Source organism: Pseudopodoces humilis, chromosome 9 (genome assembly GCF_049639895.1).
Source record: "Pseudopodoces humilis isolate 2021_Gansu_Grassland_sample_001 chromosome 9, ASM4963989v1, whole genome shotgun sequence".
Classification (NCBI taxonomy): Eukaryota; Metazoa; Chordata; class Aves; order Passeriformes; family Paridae; genus Pseudopodoces; species Pseudopodoces humilis.
Genome location: NC_142208.1, coordinates 27542173 through 27557869, shown reverse-complemented (window position 1 = coordinate 27557869; position 15697 = coordinate 27542173). Strand labels below are relative to the sequence as shown.

Below are 15697 nucleotides of genomic sequence, written 5' to 3'. Positions count from 1 at the left end.
TCAGCCCTGGGTTTCTCTCAAGTACTTGCTGCCAGCTGTACTGAACTGCACACAGAAGAACAATATGCAATAAACAGACATCATTAGAGAAATGTTATTTTCCTTATTACAGAAAAGTTGAGAACTTTCACAATATCTTGAAACAGAAATTACCTCTTCAGCTTGGCATCCGTTCCTCTTTAGGAACAAAACAACCCCAGCAATTACAGGAAAAAGCCAAACTGACATAACTAAACCAAGAAAGCCTTTTATCTATTCATCTCACAAGGTTTTGTTTGGTTGTTTTTTTTTTTTAAACTACTTCTTAGAGGCTCAAAAAAAGGTATTAGGTGCTCTTTGCACGCAGAACATTTATGACCTTGTTCAACTTCTTCAATATATTTCTTACTAATGCTTGCTGTATTAATGGACTCAGCCCAAGAACTAGTAATGTTGAGCTTTTTAATTGCTTTACACAATTAAATGCTAATGTTTCAATCACTAATAAGAACACTGAATATCGTTCTTTGGAGCACAATGCAAGCAATGTATTAAAAACAAATGCTTAACCAGGTTCCTACCTTTCACTTTTTATAAGTAGTTCAGAAAAAGAAGCCTAAAAATAAATAGCATTTACTGTCACTGGAGAAAGTGCTGCAGTAAAGAGCAGCAAACAACTGGGAGACACAATTATAACCTCCACCCCTTACAGCCTTCACAGAGCCTTTACTGTTGCTGTCTCTGTAAGCAGAGCAGAGCTGTCTGCTTCAGGGTTAGAGTTTTCTTGGAAATGTTTACTATAATGAGAGAATTTTCTGTTCTTTTTCTTTTAATCACAACACTGTCCAGTTCTGAAACTGAATTGATGAAAAAAAAAAAATCCCAAAAAACACACCCTAGATGACATTTCAAGGAATTTAATAATCAGATGCCTCATTGCACAGTCTGGGAGTGTGTTCCATGTTATATTAAAATTATTGACATCCAGTCATGTTATGGCAAAAAGAGCTGACACCATGCTTGGTTACAGCTGTTGCCACAACAGTAGTTATTTGGCAAATGATGTGAAAGAGGACAAAGTGCTATTGTGAGCTTACACCAAGTTTTTACACATTATGTCCACAGTTCATAAAGAGGAAGGAAAAAAAGAAATGCTGCCTTCTTTCAGAGCAACCACATTGTGATTCTAAGTGAATCTGTTTATCACAGATGTCAAAACCATCTCCAAACGACAGGCTACGAAAGCCACAGATGGGGATGGAGAGGGAGCCCAAGACTCCTGCAAGAAACGCAACTCAAACTTTTGGGTAAATAAGATAGGGTAAAAGATCAAAGACAAAGACATCTTGGAAAGCAAACTTGCTCTTTCTCCTACCAGGAGCAGCAGATCTCAAGTGCAACTTTGTGCAAAGTACCACGAGTGGGTCACACTCTGAAAAAGACCACTTGTGCTCCCAAAGGAGTGTCTGTCACGGGTTGTCTGCTCTTGAAATTCAGGTCTTTGTGAGCATGCTGAGGACACACATGCCTCCATGTCTACTTTCTTTGTGAGTCCATCCACATTACAGAGAAAAGGGAAATGCAGTTGACTAAAACACTTGCATCTCATGGTTCTTTCCCTCCATCAAGGAGCTGGAGATTCTGCCTTACCACAGAAATGGCTTCCCAATAAAATAATCAACAACAATGTTGGAACTCTGTTCCTTGAAAGGAGGTTTGTCTCTGTGCCCCAGAGAGCCAGAAGAGGAAAATTCAGCTGCTACACATTAAGGAAAATGTAACACATTTAAAACAAAACAAAAAAACAAAAGGAAAGGAAAAATAATTTTCATCCAGTATTTAATTGCAAAAGCATGGTGGAAGAGAAAGAAGACTCAAGATAAACTCCAGGCGTTCTTGCATCTAAATCAGCCATTTTGTACTTAAAACAGAAATGTTTCAATGCTGCTTGGTGCAGAGATATGTCTGCAAACTTTTAAATTAATTTACTGACCCTGATGTTTTTCATCTAATACAGTGTTACCCCAAACCCCTCCTCCCATCTAGTCGAGCTCTAAACATGACCTAGAATTCATTTTGATGTCCGTGACATTGAGACCGAGTCTTTGTATTGATCCAAAATGAAAAATTCAGATGAGAGAAAACATCCAAACAGTTGACCTATGTGAGTATTGACTGTTGTCTACGTGAAAAAGTTGGCTCTTTCCAGAAAACTTTGAACCACCGCATAGTATTGAAGATGCAAAAGCGATTTTCTCTTGTAAGAACAAGATATCATGTGTTGGCTGATTTTGACTGAAACATAATATGTATAAAATTATTATGTGACAAATAATTTATAGAAAAGCAGGACTAAATATTTTTTTAATGTCTCGTAACACTAGTTATTAGCACACCAGATGCATGCAGAAAAATTATAGCACTTGTTTACTTTCAAAATATGGGGAGACACTAGAAAATGTTTTAAAAATAATTTTTCCCTTCCTTCTTCTTTATTCTCCACTTATTATTTAAGTATGCTTCTGCAGTGAGGAATCACACTACACACACACAAAAACTGCAAAGTGAAACTTAATATAAAGAGAAAGTGACTGATCTCATTTCACTGAGCAAGGGGGTTGAAGGCCAGAAAAGAAATAAATTGCTTAAGGGGTGGGATGTTAAGCAAATATTTATACAATTTTCCAGTTTTTATCAAACATAAAATATAATCTAATAATCATCTAAGGAATGTTTTGAGAACATTTTCCCTTAAGTATTACTCAACATTTAGACATGGATGATCAAAAAATCGAGACCCACTCCCACCAAGCATACAACAGTATTTATCTCAAGCTCTCCCTAGTAGGAAAGATTATAAGGATTAAGTTTCAAGCTTGTGCAATTGTCTTTAGACAAACACAACAATATGCAATAAACTAGTATTCCCCAGATGACTTTATGAGAAAAAAAAACCAAACCCATGCTAATGACAATTAAGACTGAAAGAAAAGAAGAGCCAAATAAGCAACAATGTGGGACAAAGAGGCCCCCTTGAAAGATGCATTAGCATGGAAGCCATCAAGTCAGAGGGTGGTGGCTTTCCATGTGGGAAGGCATTCTCTGGGGCCACTTCTTGGCTTCCTCCTCACAAAGCAGTTCATTCCTTTAAATGATGATACATATTCTCAGGGTTTGGATCAAAGAAAGCAGGGTACAGTGGGTCTCAAACTGAAGTCAGTCTCAGAATTCAATAGTTTAGGGCCAAGTTTAAGAGCCCTCCCAACCAATTTCTATTATCCAGCTCAGTCACAATAATATTTTCCTATTAAACCTGTATTTAATTGGGTCAGTGGAGCAAGAGGACAAAACAGAAACTGTACTGTAAGCTAGCCCGTTCATTTATAAAACAGCTTTCCTCTGGTATCTTGAGCACCTGCTCCTCCTCCCAGATTCAGAGAACAAGCACTTGGGCACAGAGTTTTCAACTGATTTCAAAGAACAGAATTGTAAGCATATAAAAATCGATGCCTGGAAAAAGTGCATGGGTTCATTCAATATTCCCTGCTCCACTTGTGTTGTCTATTTACAGTGAGAATATCTGAGATGAGATCCCTATTTCCTTAGCTGACTGCTAAGGATCTCAAACATTCTAATAATGTTTGTGCAGTTTCTTCCAAAAAAATACTGCAGGTGTTACATAAAACATCAAATTTAAATATACTCCAAATATTCTCAATGTACTTCAAATACTCCATTTTACACCAAAGAGGACACTGGGAATTTACTGAGAATAAAACTTCTTGTGAGCAATCCTTGGATGAAGAATTATAAATGATCATCTCACTTAGATTCCTCAAATAGGAAGCAGCTGATGGAACTGGCATGTGGGAGCTTGATTCTCTTACTCCTTGCTGGTAGAGCTTTACTAAATATTCAACTACTCAAAGAAGACCATGAAAATATGACCAACCAAATGCACCAGCACAAGAGATGTTCTATTAAGAACACTCTTCATGAAAATTATGCTCTACAGTCTCATTACCAGATACTGCATTCAGACCTCATTCTACTCCAGCTTTCAACATGTGCCTGCTACACAAAGTATCTAACAACCTTTCTTCTAACTTTACAGCTAAGAACACCACCATTTCAGTGGATATTTCAATAAAATTTAATTGAAATACATGCTTTTATTTTTCTTTTTAATCAGGAGTTGTACAGTAAAATACTGGCATTTTCATCCACTAGTATGTTTCTGGTCATCGAGTTACTACACCAGATAGAATTTTTATGTATTCCCAGAGTTTCTCCATGGCTTTACCCATCCATGTTCTGTAACAATCTGTGTTTTTTTTTTTTTTTTAATCTCCACAGATGAGAGGTGATGGTGACAAAGGTAATTTTGGCCAGAAAAAGTGACTGTCTACCTTCATCCCTGAGCCTACACGTCTCTCCTCCACACGTCCTTTGACAAATAAATAGTAGTGCTGTGATAGTAAGCCATAAAACATTGCATTTGTTAGGATCTGCTCCTGCTTTGAGGAACCCTAAAGTACTTAACAGATGTCTGTAAAGTCCTGATTGATTGCAGGTTGACAGCAGCCAAGAATAATACATCACAGTCCACAGCAAACTATAGGAACATAATTTCTGACAGGAGTAAGGAGAGATTGAGAAAGAAGTTGCCTGGGCTAGCACATCAAACTTAACATTACTGCTCTTCTTTCTCTCTCTCTCTCTCTCTATATATAAATATACACAGTTCATCATTACTCCAGGGATGTGTTAATTCTATTTGCTGAACCGACTCAAACACTCTTTTCTGTCTGCAACAAACCAAAAATGTCACCCAGTGTAAGACAAGCTTGTCACCTGTACCCTTCAAATTTATATCTGAAGAATTCAACAAAGAATTGATACCTCCTCTTTCTCCTAGATATGTTCAATAGCTGAGGAGATGAGGTATGTACTTGCCAACAGACTATTATGGGAAATCAGATACTCCACACCCCTCCAGTCTAAATTCTTCCCATGCTTCTCTTTCACCCCTTTTAAATCCATGACTCCATGGATTTAAGCCATGACTCCAAATCAGGATGGGCACTGCTACCAGTCAGTCTATCATTTACAAACTCTCATCAGGTCATGTGAGGACCATGCACAGATTAATTAAGAGCATTTGCTCTTGGAATGCTTTGCTGTGATATGGAACATTATCCTCATTTCAGAGATGCACAGAAACAGATGTGCTCACAGTTACCCAAAGCTAAGAATCAAGTATCAGTAGCCAAGTTTCTGATTGTTTTTACTGGATTGGGATTGCAGAAAAAAAACAAATCTCAAGCCCTTTATAAGATTAGAAATAAGTTAGTTACACAATATCTCAAAATCAGAAGGCAATACATCATGAAGCCTATGGAAACATGCCAATGCTTAATATTCAATTTACATGAAATACCTACGATAAGACTATAAAAGGAAGACATAGCTGAGTCTTTTGCATTATTTTAAATATTTTAACTGTGAAAACATTGCATAATTTGAAATATATAAAATACCTCATGTTTTCTTCTCTTTGCTCATGCACTTGAAAATACTTTATCTCTAAAATTCATGCCAATATAAAAAAAATATAGTAAAAAAGTCTTCTTTCTTCATACCTTAAGATTAAGGAAACCCCCAATAATACAATTAGCTTGCCTTTGAAATAGATTTAAAGACTATGAAAGCTATTTCCTCATGTCTCTAGGAGTAAATGGAAAGTGAATACACTTCAGCACACAGACTTTGTTAGTGGGTATACCCTCAGTGCCTCTGATTACATCTGCATTATGTAGGACAGAAACCAAACTGTGGTGTGAAGCTCAAGTCTCCTCCCGCCGTGTGGACCTGCCAACTCACTCTCAGCCATACGAATTCCACAAGTCCTTTCCTCTCCCTGTCTGCCATCAATGCCAGCCTTCACATGGTGATAAATTGAATTCTATTTCCTCATAAAACACAATGAAAAGTGAGACTGAGTCCTCCAATAACAATTTCAAATTCTGGGCATCTTAAGCACAAGTTGTTAAGTAAAACACTAAAATGAACATTACTGTTTTAATATAGAGCTATATGATCTTTCGCCTCCTTACAAATGTGCCAGCAAAAGAGATTTTACTTGTAAATTAATTTTTAATGTATTTTGGTGGTTATTTTTTGTTACTCATGAGGGATACTTTGGGGAAACTGAAATATTGACCAATTTCCTTTGTTTCTAGCACAAAAAACACCCTTTCACCTCTATCCCTTGAATAAGATTGGGCTTTGCGATTACTGTCTGTTTCATTCTGCTTAAGCATAGCTGAAAGTAAAATTAAATTAAATCAACTGTAAGAGAAAGCAATTTCTTGTTTCCAAAGTTTTGAAATGACTGAACAGTCTCATATTTAATAATTCAGACTCAGTCCCTTAAATTTTGTCCAGGAAAATAAGATGTTCTTTATATTTCAAAGATGTCTTCACAAAAGTCTGCAGTACTGGATTTTCTGACGCAGAGTGATTATAAAACCCCCTTTTGTTCTCATAACTTCATGATGTATATCTATAACTCTTTCTTGTTTGTGAAAATAAGACCAGCCTTGTCTCTCTAAATGCCTTTTCAAAGGAAGATTCACAGTTGTTTGACTTTTGATCTGTGTGGCAACTAGCTCGACCACCTGCACTGGGTTTGAGCAGTTACTGAGCTTGCTTTGTACCAGCTTATGAACACAGCAAGCCTTTGACACCAGAACAAGCCGATGTGTGAATACACCAATTTACAATGTAAATACAGGGTCCAACAATATGGGCATCTTTAATGACCAAATGTGTAAAGTGCATATATTGTTTACTGATTATATCATTAAATAAAACAGATGGCTCATATTCTCCATCCACCTACAGTGGATTAAAACACAATGGTGTAATAGTCTGGTAAACTGGTAATGTGAAACATTGCTTTGTACTGGTGTAGCAGCATAAATAGCTGTTCACAAATGAGCTACAAAGCCCCACTGCCACTAAGAGTAATTAGCTTAAGGCTGAACTGAAAGAATGCTACCTTCACAATCAACACGTGTGTGCCATTCATGCTGAAAACTGCATTTGAAAAATACAGTGGTGACAGAAAGTAGCAAGGGAGTTTCTTGGCATGGATAAAGTAGACCATATGCTTCCCAACATCCAGGCAGGATTGGACACACTTGGAATCATGTTTCTCAAACAATTCCCTATTTAAATGCATTATTTGTGGCCATGATAAGCATGTCAGAGATACAACAGTGGTGTTTTTTTTATAAATTGCACAAGCATTTTTATCACAAGGAAGGTGGGGAGTCAGTGCAAAAACAATTAATAGTTTTAAGATGTAATTTTTTTTTCAAGAAGAAAAATTAGTGTTGCAATCTTAAACTATCAGTAGATCCACTAAAAAAGTAAAAGAAAATATGAAGACTTTGCTCTAACTCACAGATGTTACACTTTGGTTACACTGGGTTACACTTTGGTTAATATAATAAATTCCAAGCTAAACAAGAGCTCTGAGGTAATAAAATGCTGCATCGTGAGATCCTGCACAATCTATTTTAGAGCTACACAAATGTTGCATAGAACACAAATACTAGTATTTATGACAAAATAGTTTTTTCTTTCTCATTTTTCTCAATTTCCACACTGACTTTTCTTTGCCCTCTTGATTAGATTCAAGTCAGAGAAGCATAGAATGGCTTGGGTTGGATCTTCCATATCAGTTAAAGAGCCAGTCAGAATTACGAAATTTTCATCCTTCCTATCACCAAGTAGATTAAACAATCTCTCACTGTATGGCCACAATTTCTCATTTATGACTTTTTTATTCTTCAGAGAACTGCTCAGCAGGTTAGTGATGTGTGAACATTTCTTCTGCAGTTTCAAAGGTCCAATACAACAAAGGTCCAATACCTGACAGAAGATGAGGCAAATTATTTTGCATTCCTCCATTTGTTTCCAAACTCTATCTCTGTCCAAAACACTGGTGTGTCTATGGGCAAGGTTGGGAGAAATCAGTTAAAATCACATTTGTATGACACAATTACTGTCTTTTTCTATAAATGTTTAGAAGTGCCACCAAAAAAAGTGGTGGTATTAAATCTTAAATCTTGGTATTTTGTAATTTTGACTTGCAAATGTTGCTTTCAGTCAGCATAGCATACAGTCTAGTTTTAGTCCAGATATGCAACTTTATGAGAATGGTTTAATTTTAGTGTCTCTGTTTGCAAAGCTCCATGACACCTACACATGAAGCTACTGTTTGGAGAGGCTGAGCTTCCAGGATTTTCCTATTAGTACAACATCCAACTCCTCTAGTTTTACATTCCTGTACCCCATCAAAAGGCTTGGCTTGATGAAAACTAGAAACTGCAATTTAATTCTGTACACTCTTATTTATGTTCTCTAATTCTTGAAAAGTTGAGCAGAAATTTCTTTCCATGGCACAAGTCACTAGAAATCTCCTCACATGCACCATAAAACTTCTCTGTCTACCCAGGCAAAAGGATTTGGGCTAAACATTCGGGAAAATTTGGAAACATCTGATTGAAGAGATGGGGAATGCTGATAAGTGGAGAACAGGCCAAACAAATATCTGTCAGGATTAAAACAGAGTCAGTCAATCCTACCTTAACACAAAGGCATGAACTTTTCTGAAATCACTTCCAAGCTGGCTCTATTTCCTTTGGTAAATATATGGATTAAAATGAAGTGACCCAGGCAAGATATCATGCATATCTTGTATTCAGAAAATGTTACATTCAGGAATTTATGGCTTAAACATTCTGCAGTAAATGGAATGTGTAAAATTCAACCTATATTGTTCTTTTACAGTTATAGTGTGAGTGGTGTCAAGAACATGATCCTTCATCAACTACTGGCCTTAAAGAGTTTGACTAATTGATTTCTGAGAAGTTGTCTCCAATTATTTCAGCAATTGCCAATGCCAGCTTTTGCTAACAGTTTCTCCCCTTCACATAAACAAGGGTACCACATTCAAAACACGTTCACTACCTTCACTATTCTTGAATACCCCATCAGAGAGAGCTCATCCTACTGGAACCTCCTTGCAGCCACTGCAGGAAAGCCCTGCACTATTTATGCTGATATAAGACACGGCTTCTCATGGAAGCATGTTGTGTGATACCTGCTGTGGTTCAGACGTGACAATGCTGGCTGTGAAATACCTTTTGTTTCACTCATGACACCAAATCTTTTCAGGCTCTAGCTGCTTAATGGTAGGCAACATACCTCAGTACAGAAAACAACTACAAAGAGTTACATGATACTGAACCTATCAGGATGCTTTACACTGTTGGTATGTGTAGTCTAGGACTAGCTAGGATAATTATCCATTGGGATCCTGCTTTCCTGCAGGAACACAATTGTGTGTTAATGTTCTTTCCAGCTGTTCAGCTGGACATGAGTAGACAGAAGGGGAGCAAATGAGATAGCAATTCCAGATGATAGAAAAGAGGGAATGGAGAGGACAGAACAAAGACCATTGTACACTTCAAACAGGAATGGAAAAAAAAGAATTAGAAATGTGGTCTGAAGAATGCTGAGAACCCTGCTCATAATGGCCATAGTGTAGGCAGCCTGATATGTAGATAAAGCTTTCCAACAATCTGAAAAATAAAACAATGCTACCATATAAATGCTCTTACCTCATCGAATGAGGGACATCCCCTTCTAAAGCTGCCTGGGCACAAGGAGATTAAAACACTGACTTATTTTATCCTATGCGTTTAAGTTACTAGATGTAAAGATCAATCGTGATGTTCCTTTTTTCTTCCAGGTTTGAAGAAAACTTAACTCTGTATCACTTAGGTTGTTAGAGATGAAGGTTTGCAAAGGCTACGGTGGCATTAAACTAATCCCAGCTACATGCCTGCAATGTTGAAATTGGTCCCTTTCTGTCAGGCATTCAATACCTGTGGCCTGGAACTCTCCATGTACACTGATGGCTGGTGGTTAAATAGCAGCTCAAAAGAATTCTGCACCCTCCATGGTGCATGAGCTGAACAATATTTCTAACACTGAATGAAAGTAGGGCAAGATTTTTCAAAAGTATTGTGGAAACAGCACACACACAACGCTGTCTATGAAAGAGGAGTAAGGTTTAGAAAATGGTTTTCCATTGATTATTAAACATAAGAAATGTATCTTACATGCATCAGATTACATCATACCTAAACTAAGGACAGGGAACCCGCATTGTCCCATGCTATTTTAAAATATTTGCTGTTCAGACCAATAGTTACATTTCCTGTTTTCTGGCTGGAGTCCTAATAATGAAGAATGCTCACCCTTGGGAATTTTGCTGACGACACATTTATGTTTTCCAGATGTTTTGTCCATTGCTTCAAGAAAGAAACAAGGTTTCTTTTTAAAGTCAGAGACAAAGCGAGGAACAACTAGGTACTAATTAATGCCAAGATTTAATCTGGAATAACAAGCAGTATGTTCCTCATCCAAGGACTAGATTGTGATTAACAGCACCACAGAGTTTATCAGTTTCCTTCTGAAAAGATTCAACACTTCATAATTGATACAGGTTAACTGCATAACAAAGCACAAATGTACAATAACATAAGAATCAAGTAACTATATTAAATGCTTAAAAGTCAGGAAAATGATAAAAAAGTTATTATATTGACAGTAACAAGCACTAAAATGTCCTATGCATGTTTTCTGGTTTCCAGTTAACAACAGAAATATTAAGGACATGGCTTGCAAGGAGCACAATAAAAGCTATGCTGCCCCAAGAGATGACCCAGAATCATTCTGCCACTTACTGCCACCCTTATTCAGTCTCCCTTAAGTTAAGGAATTGCTCCACTGGTTTAAGTTAACCATATGCTTAAATATGCTCTCAAATCAAGGTCTAAATTACTGAAGTAAACAGCTGCAGCTGTAAATATTCAACATGGAGCAGCCATCCTGCTTGAGGATTTACCGTTTCAATCATTCTTCAGTATCTTGAAGTAAAAATAGAAATATATGTACAAAAAAGTTGTTGAAACAATTCATACTCCAACTTCTTTTGGCTTGAGACCAAATATCCTGGAAAGAGGAACTCCTCTATTAGCATGAAAACAAGGCAAATATAGCTCTATGTTAAACCCCACGCTGGATCAGTGATACAAAGACCTGCCTTCAGAAAACTGCAGAGACTCAACAGTCATGGTCAAATATGACTGAAACAGGCTTTAGCTCAGAAGTAAACTGGTTTTTTGTCATGGACTTTTGGGGATGGAAACAGATTGGTAGGGAAATAGGGAAAAAGGCAGTGGTAACACTCACTCTTTGTTTGGATTTGTGTCCACAGGGACACGACTATCCCTGCTGCTGTTCTTAACATATGGAAATGTGGGCTTTGTAGCCAAGCAAGGAGGAAGAACAGACATCCTTAATTTTGCACATCTCTATGAGCAAGAGAAAGCAATAAAGGAGTCCTGTGCATACACTGCTGAATGGCCACGGCCCAGGTCAGTGGGTGGAGGCAGAGCACCCCACACCCTGCTTAAAGAACTGCCCTACACTGTCTCCTCAGCCCAATGACCACAACATCACCACTGCTAGAGCTGACTGAGAACTACTAGAAATAAACTGCAATCCAGGCCCAAACTCTGAAGACCAACTCTAAAAGTCACATTTTAAATCACTTCTGCTTAGAACCAGAGGCAATGGACACACACTGGATGATGGGAAATTTCAGTGAGATACCTGGAGAATTTGTTTATTCCAGCTGCAGCTGGAACAGGTTGCTCAGGCAGGTATTGCTATCTCCAGCCTTGGATGTGTTTGAAATGTGACTGGAGAAGAGTCTGAACAACCTACTCTAATGATACTTGCTGCGAACAGGAGGTTGGACCAGATGACCTCTGGAAGTCACTTCCAACTTAAATTGGCCTACAATTCTGTGAAATGTTGAAAAATAACTGCAAGGTCTGACATATTCTAGAGCTCAAAAGTAGAACAGATTTTGACTAGCAGTGATGCAAGAAGCAGGATTCCCAGAATGTTCCTGGAAAGAGTGAAAAAGCTTCATCAGAACTCTCATTCCGTTTCTGACTGCAGTCATGCTGGTCATGCAGCTGTTGGCAAATCACATAACTTATTACCTGGGAGCTGCACTGGACCAATACCGCCTCATTTCTATCAGACAGAGGTAGTGTCTCTGCCCTGTTGGGAATAAAATTTTAAAAGTCTCTTTTAAAAATGCAGATGTGTTCATAAGCTCCACAAAACGTCATTGATAACAATCCAGAATACTGAAATCTGAAGATTAAAGGAGTATTTTTGACACAAAAATTTCCTGGTGAACCAGACAGGATAAAAGGTTGTTCTGGAGTGTAGCAGCTATTGTTCTAAAATATTTTCCTGCAATTCGAAGGGAGTAGACAGAACTTATCTGCTAATTGAAAAAAGATTCAATTCTACTGAAATTTTTATCTGGTTACTTTTAGGTTTGTTTGTTTCCCACTGGGCTGTGTGTGGCTTGGAGACTTTCCAAATTCTTTTCTTACAAGCTTTTCTAGTCTATTGGCTTACGATATGGGCAAAACCCTGAAGATATTTCAGAACACATTCTTTTCTACTTCTTTCCAGCACACTGTGCGTTCCCCAGTTCCCACTGGGGTACAGGCCAAGGGATAGAGACCTGAGACAACCCATTCCAGTGCCTCACCACACTCACAATAAAGAATTTCTTCCTAATATCTAATTTAAATGTACTCTCTTTCAGTTTGAAGCCATCCCCCCTGATCCTAGTACTGCCATGCCATTAGAGGAACATTAGTTTAGTAGGACCTAAGTAGTTGCAACAGAAAATCAAAAGATCATGAATGTATAGCTCATTGGTATGTGGGAATGCTTAAAAACACTTATTACAAAGATACTCTCACCCACATACCCTAAATATTGTGAGACAATAAATTCCAATGCATAAGGCTGGATATCTTATTGCTAGAGTAATAAACTGGGACAGGAAGACCTGTCCCTATTATGCCACTGATTTCATAGTGAGCTATGGCAACCTACAAAACCTGTCTCTGCTTTTATTCCCCATCTCCAGAACATTTTATGCACAAACACATGGCCAGGGAATTTAGGTCATACAAAGGCAGTAATTTAGCCCTCTAGCTATCTAAATACCTGATCTCTTAATATATTCAGTCAGATTCAAAGGAGATGCTGCTTTACCTTTCCCAGACAGTAAAATTAGAAAGAGTTAGGCATTAATTTGAAGCACAGGGTGTTAGCATGGCATATGGCTTCAAGCATGTTAGCAAATACATATTGTGGGAACAGCCACTACATTGAGAAATGTTCAATCTAACATTATCTTTTCTGTATAATATTGATGTGGAGAATGGTCCTCCAGTGTTTTATTTCATTGGTTCCAGTAATTATGTACAACATTGTGTGGTGTGTACTGAAGTATGCAGAAATTAGGACACAACTGCCAATCTGAGCTAATTATATTTCTTGCAGTTGTATTTATCTAATACATGCTTATTTCTTGGGGTCTGTATTTCATGATTATTCTTGTAACTAAACAAATTGGGATGATGTTGAGGCTGGGATAATGCTAGACCCTTCTACCCAACAGTCACAAACAAATTAAATTCACTGTAGGTCTATAAATTGTGTGGTTTTAAACATCCTGAGAATTGCCTACTGAAAGCTGCTTCTATGCTGGCATTGCTCTTGGCACATTTACCTGACCTGAGCTTAAATTCCAACCTGACCTTCATCTAGATGGGTGACTCAGCTCAGCTTTTTTGTTGAAGAAAAAGGAAATCCAGTGCCTCTCTGACACACAGAAACACGCCATCATGGTGTTCGACTACACAATCCTTTTGTCTGAAAAGAAGAGCCCAAGTATATCTCAGAAAGATCATATTTTTCATTTGGCTTATGGAACACTTATAAACTAGGACTCCTAACTGTGATTCCCAAACACAAAACAAAGTCAAAGGTTACAGCATATGTTTTTGTTTCAGCCTCTCCAAATTATTTGCAAATGTATTCAAACACAATATGAGGAGATACTTTATTTTATTGAAAATAACAGACTACAGGGTGCTGCAAAAAAGGCTGGGGTACCTCAAGCATAAACATGGAAAGAATACATTGGTTTAGAAACCCATAAATCCTTATTTGAATCTGCCAACCTGAAAGCCAAGTAAAGCCCGAAAAAACTATTTTTCCTAAATGCTATGTCTGATTAAGCCATACTATTAAATGACAGCTGAACTTTAACATTAATATGATATTATTTAAATAACTGCATGATTTTTTTTACACTAAAATGATGAATGATTTTTGGACAGCTCAATTGACATAAAGCAAGAAACCCCTTTAATGAGATTTGACAAAATGGAGACATATGCAGAATATTCGTTACAGCTCATGTCGCAGAGCCCTTCCGGGGGAGACTTGGGTTTGGTTGGTGTCTTTTCTTTTCCTTCATTTTTTTTATAGTTTATTTTGATTGTCTACAGCCACTGAACCATCCCTTTCAATTGCCACTTCCTTCCTCCATGGATTTTGAATTTAGCTCGTGTCATTTACATATTACTCTTAATCAGAGAATTTTGTATGTTACATTTTGGAGTTGGAATTGCAACAAATCTGTGGAATGAAGGCATCAGGTTCAGTCATTTTAACCTTTGTAAATTTGGTATACAAGGAACTAACAAAGGTATTTTTCTGAGGAGAAACAAGGTTTGTGCTAAAGGACAATTTATAAAATTCCAGTTTTCATATTGCCTAAGCCAAGTGACAAATCAACAACTCACTGCAATTTTCTCCTTTTTTTCCTTTTTTTTTTTTTTAATAAGCAAAATGCATTAAGCAAACATACAACATAAAAGCTTGTGGCAAGGGTAATTTCAGACTGAACTCTTCAGAGGATGCACTAAACTCCTTTAAAACTGTGCTTTCTTAGCACCCAGCACCACTTATTGAGGAATGCTTTTCTTTAGGAAGATGAATATGTACAGAAGTATGGACATCCCAGAGAAGCTCAGGTTTTGTTTCACTGAGTAAAGAATGCATATCCAGAGGTGTCACTAATTAAAAAAAAACTGTCTGAGAATGCACTGATGCAAATTTAAGGGGAGAAGTAATCAGGGGACAACTCCCTCCCTTCAGTCCCACACAGTTTTAGGACATTGCACAATTTTCCTTTTCATATCACCTCATTTTGATCCCAGGGACAATTTTCATAATGTTGAAAGCATGGAGAAACATGCTAAAACCACAAGGGTTGACAGTGTGTCTGCCCCATCTATTTAGGCAGAAGTGATAATTTTAACCTTTTCTCTGCACATAAATTTATGCTGCCCCAAAACATTTACCAACTTTCTCATTTTAATAGGCAGAAACCCCCCTCAAAACACCAAAATCACTCAAGAATAAGAAACACAGGAAAGCATCATCAAAAATTCTTAATTTTAGAACATATATCCAAACCCCCCCCAAACAAATACAAAGAAACAAAGACGAGAAATCACTACACAAGGGCTGTCCTTCAGGCTACAGAAAATTCTTTCCTTAGGCATGACAAAGCCTTCTACCACCCAAAGACATTCTACACAGCAGCACGGGTAAAAAAAAGTCAGGTACACCATCAAAATGTTGAGGCCAAGGTAAAATTGAAAATAAAGGCATGGAGGGA

General features: G+C 37.5%; 1 protein-coding gene across 4 annotated transcripts in view; it reads right to left on the bottom strand.

Annotated features, from left to right (window-relative positions):
- VTI1A (vesicle transport through interaction with t-SNAREs 1A) overlaps positions 1-15697 on the bottom strand; it is a 256910-nt gene that overhangs the window by 80338 nt on the left and 160875 nt on the right. The window lies entirely within an intron of this gene.